The sequence below is a fragment of the Nyctereutes procyonoides genome, unplaced genomic scaffold (assembly GCF_905146905.1).
Source record: "Nyctereutes procyonoides isolate TBG_1078 unplaced genomic scaffold, NYPRO_anot_genome, whole genome shotgun sequence".
NCBI lineage: Eukaryota > Metazoa > Chordata > Mammalia > Carnivora > Canidae > Nyctereutes > Nyctereutes procyonoides.
In genome coordinates, this window is record NW_026575020.1 from 28,521,911 (window position 1) to 28,536,426 (window position 14,516).

Here is a 14,516-nt window from a genome sequence, read left to right on the forward strand (position 1 = left end):
CTTAGTAATGGTGTATAATTCTTTTTATATGCTATTGAATTCAGTTTGCTAGTATTTTGTTAAGGATCAGTTGGTTTTGCATCAGTATTCATGAGACATTGATCTGTAGTTTCCTTTTTTCGTAGTATCTTTGTCTGGTTTTGCCATCAAGTTATTGCTGGCCTCATAGAATGAGTTTGGAAGTGCTTTCTCTTCTTTGATGCTTTTTTTTTTTAAAGACTTTATTTATTTATTCATGAGAGACACAGAGAGAGAGAGAAAGAGAGAGGCAGAGACACAGGCAGAGGGAGAAGCAGGCCCCATGCAAGGAGCCCGATGTGGGACTCAAATCACGGATCCTGGTATCACCCCAAGCCGAAGGCAGACACTCAACTGCTAAGTGTCCATTCTTTGATGCTTTGGAAGAATTTGAGAAGGATTGGTGTTGATTCTTCTTTGTTATTTTTAATTTTTTTTTTATTTTTTAAAAAGATTTTATTTTCAAGTAATCTCTGTACCCAACATGGGGCTTAAATACTCAACCCCGAGATCAAGGGTCACATGTTCCTCCAACTGAGCCAGCCAGGCACCCTAGCATTAATTATTCTTTCTTTCTTTATTTTTTATGGTGAAAAAAAAATTATATTTAGATTTATAGCTGGCTGGGCTCAGTTTAGATGATCCTAATCTGATCAAGGTGTTGACCTTGGCCACATCAATGTCATAGAGCTTCTTCACAGCCTGTTTGATCTGGTGCTTATTGGATTTGACATCCACAATGAACACAAGTGTGTTGTTGTCTTCTATTTTCTTCATGGCTGACTCAGCAGTCAGGGGGAACTTGATGATGGCATAGTCATCAAGCTTGTTTCTACTGGGGGCGCTCTTTCCAGGATATTTGAGCTGCCTTCCAAGGCGCAGGGTCGTGGGTGGTAGGAATGTAGGTGACATGCGGATCTTCTTTTTCTTTTTTTTCTTTTTTTTTTTTTTTTGTGATTGTGCACGCCTTTCAGCACTGCTTTCTTATCTTTCAAAGCCTTTGCTTTGGCTTCGGCTTTGAGAGGGGCAGAGGCTTCCTTCTTCGCCTTCGGCACCATCTTCGTGGAAGGGTTTTTCTTTTTTTTTTTTTAAGATTTTATTTATTTGTTTGTTTATTTATTTATTTGAGAGAGAGAGAGAGAGAGCACAAGCAGGGGCAGCTGTAGAGGGAGAGGGAGAAGCAGGATCCCTATTGAGCAGGGAGCCTGATGTGAGGCTCCATCCCAGGACCCTGGGATCATGACCTGGGCCAAAGGCCGACTCGCAACCACTGAGCCACCAGGCATCCCAAAAGTGTGTCTCTTTATTAAGGTACCCACCCCAATTTTCCCTCTGTAGTTATTTGTATTCTTCTCTTGTTGGTCCCCAATCAACAATCTTGCATTACAGCAATAGGTTTCAACAAAATGTACATCAGAATCCAGGGGAAAACCCACATGCTTTGATCCCATTTTGAGAAATTCTGCCTCTGTAGGCTTGAGGTGGGGCTCTGACAGCAATATTTGGCATGTGGATACTGAAAATTCTCCACAGGTATTCCTTGAACCTCTGGTGGAGAACCACTGTTTTTAACTAAACTTCATGAATGTCATGTATATGTGGCTATTATACTACTGAGTCTTGGCTCCTTGAGTACAAGGCCTATTTCTCATTTGTCATTGCTCTCGTTTGTCCCCAAGTACATAGCCCAGTAAAGGTTTGGTAGGTACACCTGCATTGAATCAAACCTGGCACTAAATGGCAACATTTTCCCTATTTCCATACCCTTACTACCACACCACCCACTACTGGCCATAGTCACCAGCCAGTCACCCTCCCTACAGCCTGTACTTCAGTGGGCACAGGAAAACAGGAGAAATGCCGCCCCCATGGGTATCCATTGCTACAAGCCTGGTGCAGGAACTCCAGGAAGCCTGACCCCAGAAAGCAGGCAAGACTGGAATTTGCATAACGTATAGCTGGGCTACTCCTCTGGATCTTGGTTTCCTCATCTGTAAAATGAGAATAACTCCATTAGCCATTCCTATTTTTCAAGGAGAGTGTGAGGCTCAGAAAAGAAAAGAGCAATGAGTGTGCTTTCACATTGTCCACCAATTTACACAGGTGGGGGTTAGCACGGTGGGGGGGGGGTGTTACACAAGTAGCTGTTAGCACTTCTGTTCCAGGGATCCCACCGCAGCCCTCCACTTCTGTTTCTAGAGGCCCAGGAGAGAGAGATGTGTCTCAAGAACGGCAGTTCTATCACACAACCATCTTATGGATCCAACTATCATCCGCTGAAGGCCTATCACGTGCCAGCCTGCGGGGACACAGTGTGGAAAACCAGTTCTGCCTTCAAGGACCCCAGAGGTCTACTGGAGCCCAAGGGAGGGACACGGTTTGGACCCTCTGTCCGCTGTTTCAAATGAAGAAAAAGCAACTTCGCAAACAATCTCAGACTAACGGAGGAGACCAGGGAGCCGACCGAGCCCTGTCAACAGAGGGTTAGCGCCAAGCCCACGGCGCGCCCTCGAAGCGAAGGGGCAGGGCGCGGGCAGGGCGCGGGCAGGGCGCGGGCAGGGGCTACTTCGCGGCGGCGCTGTCCCGGGGTTTCCGACGCCCGCAGCACTCGTGGTTCGTCCAGGCCCCGGCCTCCACCGGCCCCGCGCCCTGCCGCCCACCAGGTCTCAGCTCTCTGGGGCCCCCGCGCGCCACGGCCCTCGAGTCCGCCGCCTCCCGCCTTCCCCGGCCTCTGTCTTGGACGCCCGCGTCCCCGGGCCCTCCCGACGCGGCTCGCAGCCGGGGCGGCGCAGGCCTTCCCCGGGGGCCTTCCCCGCGGGCCGCGCTGCGCTGCGCTGGGCGAGAGCGGCCGGTGGGCCCCGCGCCCGGGGCGTCGGCCCCGCGGAGGCTGCGGGAGCAGGAGGGGGCGGGTCGCGGCGGGGCGGTCGCGGCCGCTCGCAGCCCAGCCCCCCACCCCGCGGGGCCCGCGGCGGGCCGGTGCGCGGCGGAGGCGAGCGAGTGCGCCGGAAGGCCTCGGACCCGGGCCTGCGGCGGAGGAGGCGCTCGGGGCCTACTAGCTAGTATTGCCTTTGCCTGAAATCGCTCCTGCTGCTCTGCTCCGTTCTGCTTCACGCAGCTGCTCGTTCTGGGAGCAGAACTCTCCCCACAGATAGCGGATTGGAGTGTTTGCTCCGGACCAGGCACTGCGCCTGCGGCTTTAAAACATTATTGTCTCTTCTAATTTTTAGCACTGGATGAGATAGGGACTGTTGTTTGCCCCATTTCAGCGATGAGGAAACTAAAGCTTAGATTAAAAATTCTGCTCAAGGGGGGATCCCTGGGTGGCTCAGCGGTTGGGCGCCTGCCTTTGGCCAAGGGCGGCCTGGGTGACACAGCCGTTGTGTCTCTCTCTGTGTCTCTCACAAATAAATAAATAAATAAATAAATAAATAAATAAATAAATAAATAAATAAATAAATCTTAGAAAAGAAAAGATTTCTGCTCAAGATCTGGCAGCAAGTAAGTGAAGGAACCGGGACTCTGACCTCGGGTGTCTGGCTCTCCGGTGCTCATTTAGATCATGATGTCCTGTCCTATCCAGGACCCCCGCGGGTCCTGCGTGCCCTGGGGGTTCTGGGCCAAGTGGATTTTATTCCTGGGACAACTGGAGGGAAAACATGCACTTTGGGTAGTGGTTCTTATAAAATAAATACTTTCGACTCAAACACACCTGTTTTATTGTTTAAGGCAGCTTGAAATTGGGTGTTCTGCTACAACTGAATGTATTCTTATTGAGACAAAATTTACATAGGATAAAATTCACCATTTGATCATTTTAAAGAGTACAATTTGGTGGTTTTTCATATATTCACAATGTGGTGCAACCACCAGCAAAACATTTCATCCCAAAAGAAACTCCATTCCCTTTAAGCAATCCCTCCTCATCTCTCCCTGCTTCCAGCCCCAGGCAACCACTAATCTAATTTCTGTTTCTATAGATTTACCTATTCTGAACATTTCAGGTAAATGGAATTATACAATATGTGACCTTTTGTGACTGACTTCTTTCACTTAGGGTAATGTTTTCAAGGTTCATCCATGTGGTAGTATGCATCAGTACTTTATTCCTTTTTTATCGTTAAATCATATTCCATATGGATATGCCACATTTTACATATCCATTCATTAGTTCATGGACGTTTATCTTTTTTTCTTTTGGTTATTGCAAATAATGTTGAACTAATCTTGCACAAGTTTGTTTGTTAAGATTTTATTTATTTATTCATGAGAGACACACAGAGAGAGGCAGAGACACAGGCAGAGGGAGAAGCAGGCTCCGTGCAGGAAGCTCCACGCAGGACTCGATCCCGGGACTTCCGGATCACGCCTTGAGCCAAAGGCAGACGCTCAACCGCTGAGCCACCCAGGCGTCCCTATCCTGTACAAGTTTTTGTTTGAACACCTGTTTTCAATTCTCATGAGCATATTCCTAGAAATGGAAATGCTGGGTCATGTGGCAACTCTCTGTTTAACTTTTTAAAGTTAATGGCTGCATCATTTTACATTCAATCATCAGTGTATGAATCTTCCAGCTTTTATTATGAAAATGAGTATACCTAGTTTTAAAAAAAAAATAGTGCTACAAGGCTTATGGCAAAATACAACAGTATTTACCCAATCCCCTGTCTCATTCCCAAAAGGCAAACACTTAAAATTCTCTTAATTGTTTTTTCCCCTTTTCTCCATGCTTTAAAATAATATGCATATGCTATAGTTTCATAGTTTATCAATCATAAAGCATTGTGGTGACTCACAGTACTCTATTTTCTTTCTTCTATAATTTTTTGGTTTCCCTGAAATTACCAGTATCCATATTTTCATTTGCTTAGTTTTTTTAAAATTTTTTTTTAAATTTTTTATTTATTTATGATAGTCACAGAGAGAGAGAGAGAGAGAGGCAGAGACACAGGCAGAGGGAGAAGCAGGCTCCATGCACCGAGAGCCCGACGTGGGATTCAATCCTGGGTCTCCAGGATCGCGCCCTGGGCCAAAGGCAGGCGCTAAACCGCTGTGCCACCCAGGGATCCCTGCTTAGTTTTTTATATGAAATTCTTTAAATAAAGATTTTATTTATTTATTCATGAGAGACACAGAGAGAGAGAGGGGCAGAGACACAGGCAGAGGGAGAAGCAGGCTCCATGCAGGGAGCCCGACGTGGGACCCGATCCTGGGTCTCCAGGATCACACCCTGGGCTGAAAGCGGCGCTAAACCATTGAGCCACCCGGGCTGCCCTACAGTTTCTATTTACTGTAAATGATGCTGTGATGCATGTCTTGCGCGCGCGCGCGCACACACACACACACACACACACACACAGATGTTTCAGTTAAAGTGATCTCCTGGGATCCCTGGGTGGTGGCGCAGCGGTTTGGCGCCTGCCGTTGGCCCAGGGCGCAATCCTGGAGACCCGGGATCGAGTCCCACATCGGGTTTCCCGTGCATGGAGCCTGCTTCTCCCTCTGCCTGTGTCTCTGCCTCTCTCTCTCTCTTTGTAGCTATCATGAATAAAAAAATAAAATAAATAAAATAAAATAAAATAAAATAAAATAAAATAAAATAAAATAAAATAAAATAAAATAAAAAAGTGATCTCCTTATCCCTGCTGCCCTGAGGGACAGTGGAGGCAGGGGAAGGGTCCTGGAAGAATAAGATCCAACTTGGCCCTCATGGAGGAGTTGTTGGAGAGTATTTGAACCTGCCTGTTGATGCCCTTGGCCCAACCTCCCTAACAGCAGTGCTTAGAGCAGCAGCTCTCAAACTCGATGAGCACATGGATCATCTGAGGAATGTGTGGAATAAGCAGGTTCCTAAGCTGCATCTTAGAGAGTCTGATCCTGTCTGAAGAAGGTTCTGAGAATCTGCGTTTTTAATAAGCACCCCAGCTGATTCCCATGGAGATGGCTGCTGGGCCAGGTGGGAGCTACCCCAGGTCATCAGCAGAGATAACTAAGGTTAGAGATGCTGCTAGAAAATGGGAGAACACACCAAGTCTTGGCAAGGATGTAGTGCAGCAAAAACTCTCATAAGTGGATCATAAATTGGTCCAGCCACTCTGAAAAATGATTTGACTCAATAATTCCACTCCAGGATATGTACCCCAGAGAAACTTACACTTGGGTTTCAGGAAACACAAATGTCCAGGATGTTCTTAGCAGCATTGTTGAAAACAGCAAAAAACTGGAAAGAATCCAAATGTCCTTGGATAAAAAAGTGGATAAATTAGTTGTAGTGTATTCACACAATGGAATACTATATATAATACAAATGAATGAACTATTTACACATCAGCATAGAAGAACTTTAGAAACAATAATAAGTGAAAAATGCGATTCATAGAATACATACATTCTTGTTAATTTAAGTGTAAAACTGGTGGCACCTGGGTGGCTCAGTGGTTGAGTGTCTGCCTTTGGCTCAAGGCATGATCCATAGGTCCTGGGATCAAGTCCCGCATTGGGCTCCCCACATGGAGCCTGCTCCTCCCTCTGCCTGTGTCTCTGCCTCTGTGTGTGTGTGTGTGTGTCTTTCATAAATAAATAAGTGAAATCTTTTAAAAATAATAAATAAATAAATAGTAAATATAAATAAATAAATACACATAAAACTGAACATTATACTGCTTGGAGATTTATGTGTGAAAAAGTCAAAAGAAAAGCAAAATATTGTGGGACAAATTCAGAATAGTGGTCCCCTTGGGTCAGGAAGGGGATGAGACATTTGAGCATGGGCAGTGTTCTAGTTCTTAAATGGGTGGTGGGCTCACAGGCATTGTTTTATTATTACACATATAACTGTATATACATAACAAAAATTTTTTAAAGATTTTATTGGGATGCCTGGTGGCTCAGCAGTTGAGTGTCTGCGCTGGCTTAGGGTGGGATCCTGGGGGTCCCCAGACGGAGTCCTGCATTGGGCTCCCTGTAGGGAGCCCACTTCTCTCTCTGCCTGTGTCTCTGCCTCTCTCTTCATGTCTCTCATGAATAAATAGAGGCAGAGACGCAGGCAGAGAGAGAAGTGGGCTCCATGTAGGGAGCCCAATGCGGGACTCGATCCTGGGACCCCCAGGATCATGCCCTGAGCCGAAGGCAGGCGCTCAACTGCTGAGCCACCCAGGCGTCCCTACATAACAAATTCTTTTGGCTATATCAAATATTTCAAAATAGAAAAAATAGAACAATTGAAATCCCCTGGCCACTACTGGTCTCTCAAAGTCATTTATCTTTTGCACCCATCCCATCTCTTCTCCAACAGGCATTATGGACCAGGAAGTAAGATGTCAAGCCTGAAGAGGCCAACAGAAGCTTATTAAAATCCAGCCCCACTCGCCCTTCAGAGACTAGAGCAAGCACCTATTCTGCCCCTTCCTGGTCTGGGTATCGATGACTGTACCTGTCACTAAGTAATGGCCTCGTTCCCAGCCAAACTGATTGCATGGTTAGCTAACATGGCAGTTTTCTGTGACAAGGATCCTGTGCTAGGGGCATTGTTTTCTGAACAAACAAGCCATCTTAGCACTTGCTTTTTTTATCTTAATGTGTCCCTAGCACCCACTCTTTCCATTCACCAGGCTAATATCTGGCTGGGTCATCAGGCTTTCTTTTGCATCTCTGGTGATAACGCTTCTGTAGCTCTCTTCCTCACTCCCTCTGAGCTCAGCAGCAGGCCTGAGGTTCTCCTGTCTTGAAGGCTCTCCCCCTGCCATATTTCCTAATTTAAAGATGACTCAACCTTTGGAAGTGGAACAGTGCTCCTGAGGTGAGGTTTTGCCTTGACTGATGCAGTTGAATAGATTAGGATTCTGAATAGGTGAGTTCCAATACCCCATATCCCCTGTCTGACTGTGTGATGTGGGGTGGGCCCTCATTCCCAAAGAGCCTACGGTTTCCCTAAGAGATGGAGAATATTGTCTTTTGGGCTGTTGATAATGTGCAAGGACCATTAAGAGGTAGAAAGGAACTTAAATTTCATCCAGTTTCACCCCCCCTTTTTAAAAAAAATTATTTAAGGGATCCCTGGGTAGCTCAGCAGTTTAGTGCCTGCCTTTGGCCCAGGGCATGAACCTGGGATCAAGTCCCACATTGGGCTCCCTGCATGGAGCCTGCTTCTCCCTCTGCCTATGTCTCTGCCTCTCTCTTTCTCTCTCTGCATCTCATGAATAAATAAATAAAATCTTAAAAAAAATAAAAAAAATTTATTTAAGTAATCTCTACACTCCACGTGGGGCTTGAACTCACAACCCAGAGAACAAGAGTCACATGCTCCTCTTACTGAGCCAGCCAGGTGCCCTTAACCCATTTATCTTGAAGATGGACAAACTAAGGCTAGGATGGGGAGGAGAGATGAGCCAAGAATGATTTAATGGTAGATATTAGAGTAGAACTCAGGCCTCCTGTCTTTCCATTATCTTGCCTTGCTGTTGCTTGCTGAGGCATGGAGGTGAAAGGAGGACATACAACCACTTAGCCCTGCCCCCAGCTCCATCCAAGGCTAAGACACTCAATTCTTAGGAGATGTGGCTTTTGAAATTGCTGATGGGTCTGATGCTATCTGGGGGTGGAAGGAACCTGCCTCACCTATCAGCTGGTCCATTGCATAATCTGGCAAGCCAAGGCCTGAGACTCTTCTTCCCACATTAGTCCCAGCTGTAGAGAAGAAAGGTCAGGCTGCAGAGAATAATAGAAAGGTTGGGCACTACTCCTACCTCTCCCTTGGGCCCTACCCCCTCTCTCTGAAAGGGCAAGAGAGGCCTGAGGAGGGGAAACAGGGGTGGGGAAACAAGCTCTCTGTAAGAGTTGAAGAGAGGCAGGGCTAGTTCTCCTGCTCACTATCCAAGGGGTCTTCTCTTTGCAGGAGGGAATTTGTGGACAAGGTAGAAACAAGGAGGAAAAAGCTTTTGGCTTGGTCCTTTTTTTTTTTAAGATTTTATTTATCTATTTATTATTTTATTTATTTATCTATTTTATTTATTTATTCATGAGAGACATGGAGAGAGACATAGGCAGAGGAAGAAGCAGGCTCCCGGTAAGGAGCCTGATACGGGCTTGATCTCAGGACCCTGGGATCACGACCTGAGCCGATGGCAGACGCTCAACCACTGAGCCACCCAGGTGCCCCTGTCTTGGTCCTTCTTTCAGTTCATGAGTTGAGAGTTTATGTATGACATGGAGAAATGGGAGAAGGTGAGGCAGAGAGCCGAGCTGCATCTGTGAGGCTGCCATTGGAGAGTCTGATGGAGACAGTGGAGACTGACTCTGTGCAAAGATGTCTGGGCTCCTAGTTTGGTGCCCTGAACTGGGAGGCTGCAAATGGAGAGGCCAGGACTACACATGACCTCTCACAACTGTGACTCACATGCAGACTGTCAGACTTTAGCCCCAATCTGAAACATAGCCACTATTCAAGAATTCCATCAAAGGGCCCTGAGCAATCCAATTAGACTTTTAAAAAAATTTATCTAATGGTCATATATGAGACCACATGACTGTAATACAAAAGGGGAGTTTTTTTTCATACAACATTGCAATATATATATATATATATATATATATAGCAAATCGGGGTCAGATCTCACGATCAGGTATTTAACATTTTCCATGCTGTTTATGTCTACAATGGACAGAATTCCCATAATTGAAGCTATGCCTTTCTGTCACTACAGACTCTAGCACTCAAACTCAGGTATAAGAAAGAAAGCTTGCGTGGGGGGAGAGGTTCCTCATTCCCATGAGTTATATATTGTTTGGGGAGAGCTTTTCACTGGGGGCCTCATCAAGCAGTGGTCCCCACAGGTCAACTGTTTCCATTCCCAATTTGGTGACACCTGACTCTGTCTCTGGATGCAATGAGCTGCCACATCCTCCCAGAGGAATCACAGACTCACAGCCCTTTGCTCTTTCTTTCTTTCTTTCTTTCTTTCTTTCTTTCTTTCTTTCCTTCTATCAGCCTCGGGGAAATATTTTTTTAAGATTTTCTTTCTTTCTTTCTTTCTTTCTTTCTTTCTTTCTTTCTTTCTTTCTTTCAGACAGAGAGCGTGAAAGAGAGAGAGAGCAGGAGCCCTGAGAGCAGCAGTCAGAGGAAAGGGAGAAGCAGACTCCTCACCAAACAGGAAGCCCTATGTGGGGCTTGATCCCAGAACCCTTGGATCATGACCCAAGTCAAAGGCAGATGCTTGACCGACTGAGCCACCCAAATGCCCCCAGCCTTGGAGAAATATTAATGTAGAATTATTAAAATAGTTTATTATTTTTTACAATGTTATTTATGTTGAGAGAGAGAGCAAGCACAGCGGCACAGAGCCCGACATGGAGCTCCATCGCATGACCCTATGATCATGACCTGAGTCAAAATCAAGGTTTGGATACTTAACCAACTGAGCCACCCAGGTGCCCTCAAAATATTTTAAATACAGACCTCTGGTATAATAACATATGGATTTTTAAAAAAGCATATTAAATACCAACATCTAGTGAAGAGTACAATAACTTCATACTTTTAAAGTAGTGATAAACGTAAATAATATTTCAACATATTGCAGCAACCATAATAAGATATGAAAATCATTGTGTCTGCTGATGCCAAATGCAAGAGTACAACAGCGGTCTTCATGTTGTTAGTACAACAGTGGTCTGTTGCCTACATATGTAATTGAAGGAAATACTATGTTTCAGATACATATTAGTTAAAATAAAGATATAATTTTTCCCATCCAAGTTCAACGGCCCCAGGCCATAAGAAACCATTGTCAGAAGAAATTCATCTCTTCTCAATCCCTATTTCTTCAATAGAAGCCACAAACTATCCCTGAGACTAGTAGAACAAAACCTAGTATCTGGGAGCTTGAGTGGTTCAATCAGTTGAGCATTCAGCTCTTTATTTCAGCTGGGGTCATGATCTCAGGTTTGTGGGGTTGAGCCCTGTGTTGGGTTCTGCTCTGAGCGCGGAGTCTGTTTCTCTCTCTCCCTCTACTCCTTCCTGGTTCAGGCTCACTCTCTCTTAAATAGATACATACATACATACATACATACATACATAAATTTTTTTTCTAAAAGTCCTACTATGTCCTTGAGTGAAGAGGAAGAGTCTATCTATAGGTTAATATCTCAGTAAAACTTTTCCATTTTACCTTCATTTGGGTTTATTTGCTCCTAGTTTGCACACAATCCTAATATATCTGATAATCTCTTTTCTTAACTCACAGAAAAATAGAAGCAGTACCTTAGAAAAAGGGATTTGGAGCTGCTAAGAGAACATATTTGTAATACCTAAAGAGACTGCGCACAGCCTGAAATGTAGGGAGATATTTTTTAAGGAGACAAGAATTCAAAAATCATAGAAAATTGGAAAGATTTAGTTAGTATAGACGTAAGTAACTATATGTACTTTAATTTCCTTGATTGCTTCTCTGAGATTGCAATAACATCTCTATTCAGTATTCATCTCTATTCAATACTCATCTCTATGACCCTATATTCTGAAGAGAAAACTCAATTACGCATGCTTGTTAACCTATACTTAGGAAGAACGATGTAAGGAAAAAGGATATAAAATATTTAGTACGATTTCTAGCAAGATAATTAAAATAGGCTCCCCTGGGAGTAAAGGGCATAGGGAGATTATGGGACCATTGGAGGAGAACCCATATCAGTTCAATGGCAACATTAATAGCAAATTACAGAGTGTGGAGAACAGAGCCCAGGTGACTCCCATTCATCCCAGGTGATTAGTGGGTTCTAAACTTCAGAATTCTGAAATCTTTCCCCTTCAAAGCCAAATGTCCTCAACTTCCCTTGGATCAGGGCCTGCCAAGAAGGGGCAACAGGAGAGTTATTAAGGGCTGACACTGGAAGAGACTTCTGAAGTTGGCTGCTTCAACATCTGCCTTTTACAAACAAGGAAACTAAGGCCCAGAGATATTAGTGTAAAATTAGCATAAGTTCTTCCTTAAATATTTTAGTACAATTCAAATGATAGAGCCATCTGGGCCTGGAGTGACTAGGAATCTTTTTAAGTATTGATTTGATTTCTGATTTCAATCATAAGTGTAGAACAATGCAGATATTCCATTACCTCTTATGTCCATTTTGTATGTTTTATTTTTTCTCATATTTGCCCATTTCAAAAAAATGCAGAAACTACTGGAATGAAGTTGTCCATAATATCATTTAAAAATATTTGTAGATTCTATAATGATATGTGAGCTTTTTATTCCCAATAATGGTTATTTTATTTTTTTTGAAAGACTTATTTATTTGAGAGAGGGAGTATGAACAGGTGAACAAGCTGAGGGAGAGAAAGAATCCCAAGCAGACTCCATGCTGAATGCAAAGCCCAATGTGGGGCTGGATGCCAGGACCCTGAGATCATGACATGAGCCAAAATCAAGAGTCAGTCGCTTAACTGACCGAGCTACCCAGGTGCCCCCCAATAATGGCTATTTAAACATATTCTCTTCTCGTTCTTGATCAGTTGTGCCAGGGGTTTAGCCATTAGTCCTTTCAAAATACAAACATTTGTCTTTATTAATATTTTCTGTTGTATGTTTGCCTTCTACTTCATTAAGTTCTTTCTTTTTTTTTTTAAAGTTTTTATTTATTTATTCACGAGAGAGGCAGAGACATAGGCAGAGGGAGAAGCATGCAGGGAGCCCTATGTGGGACTCAATCTGGGACCCCAGAATTACGTTCTGAGCCAAAGGTATGGGTATGTTGTATTTATATCAGCATTTAGTTGAAACTATTTCTCATTTCCACTGGGAGTTCCTCTCCTATAGATTATTTATTTATTTATTTATTTATTTATTTATTTATTTATTTATTTATTTATGATAGTCACAGAGAGAGAGAGAGAGAGGCAGAGACACAGGCAGAGGGAGAAGCAGGCTCCATGCACCGGGAGCCCGATGTGGGACTCGATCCCGGGTCTCCAGGATCGCGCCCTGGGCCAAAGGCAGGCGCCAAACCGCTGCGCCACCCAGGGATCCCTCCTATAGATTATTTAGAAGTATATTTTTTAAAAGATTTTATTTATTCATGAGAGAAACAGAGAGGCAGAGACACAGGCAGAGGGAGAAGCAGGCTCCATGCAGGGAGCCCGACATGGGACTCGAACCCAGGTCTCCAGGATCAGGCCTTGGGCTGAAGGTGGCTCTAAACTGCTGAGCCACCCAGGCTGCTTTATTTAGAAGTGTATTAAAAAACTTTTATGCAGGGATCTCTGGGTGGCGCAGCGGTTTAGCACCTCCCTTTGGCCCAGGGCGCAATCCTGGAGACTCGGGGTCGAATCCCATGTCGGGCTCCCGGTGCATGGAGCCTGCTTCTCCCTCTGCCTATGTCTCTGCCTCTCTCTCTCTCTCTCTCTCAGTCTGTGTGACTATCATAAATAATAAAAAAAAATTATGAAAAAAACTTTTATGCATACAGAGATTTCCTTGTTAATCATTCTGTTATTAATTTTTTTAAAGATTTTATTTATTTATTCATAGACACAGAAAGAGAGAGAGAGAGAGAGAGACAGAGAGAGAGAGAGAGAGGCAGAGACACAGGCAGAGGGAGAAGCAGGCTCCATGCAGAGAGCCCGACGTGGGACTCGATTCCGGGTCTCCAGGATCACACCCCAGGCTGCAGGCGGCGCCAAACCGCTGCGCCACTGGGGCTGCCCCGTTATTAATTTTTTAAGTAGGCTCTGCGCCCAGTGGGGGGCCCAATGCAGGGCTTGAACTCAAGCCCTGAATGGAATCTTTTAAAAAAAATTTGTCTTTTTAAAAATGTTTAATTATGGTCAAATACGTGTAACACAAAATTTACCATCTTAACCATTGTTTACTTTTATTTTTTTATTTGCATATAGATTTTTATTTATTTTTTATTTTTTTAAAAAGAACAGAACTCTTATTTTTTTTTAAATTTTTATTTATTATTTATGATAGTCACACACACAGAGAGAGAGAGAGAGAGAGAGAGAGAGAGGCAGAGACACAGGCAGAGGGAGAAGCAGGCTCCATGCACCGGGAGCCCGATGTGGGATTCGATCCCGGATCTCCAGGATCGCGCCCTGGGCCAAAGGCAGGCGGCAAACCACTGCGCCACCCAGGATCCCAGATTTTTAAAGATTTTGTTTAGGGATCCCTGGGTGGCGCAGAGGTTTGGCGTCTGCCTTTGGCCCAGGGCGCGATCCTGGGGACCCTGGATCGAATCCCACATCGGGCTCCCGGTGCATGGAGCCTGCTTCTCCCTCTGCCTGTGTCTCTGCCTCTCTCTCTCTCTCTCTCTCTCTCTCTCTCTCTCTCTCTGTGACTATCATAAAATAAAGGTTTTATTTATTTATTCATGAGAGACAGAGACAGAGACTGAGACACACAGGTAGTGGGAGAAGCAGGCTCCATGCAGACGCTCAACCACTAAGCCACCCAGGCGTCCCTATTTACATATATTTTTAATTCGAATATAATTAACATAGAGCG

General features: G+C 44.6%; 1 pseudogene; it reads right to left on the reverse strand.

Annotated features, from left to right (window-relative positions):
- Positions 1-672: 672 nt before the first annotated feature.
- LOC129514559 (60S ribosomal protein L23a-like) lies at positions 673-1,076 on the reverse strand (annotated as a pseudogene).
- Between the last annotated feature and the right edge of the window lie 13,440 nt (positions 1,077-14,516).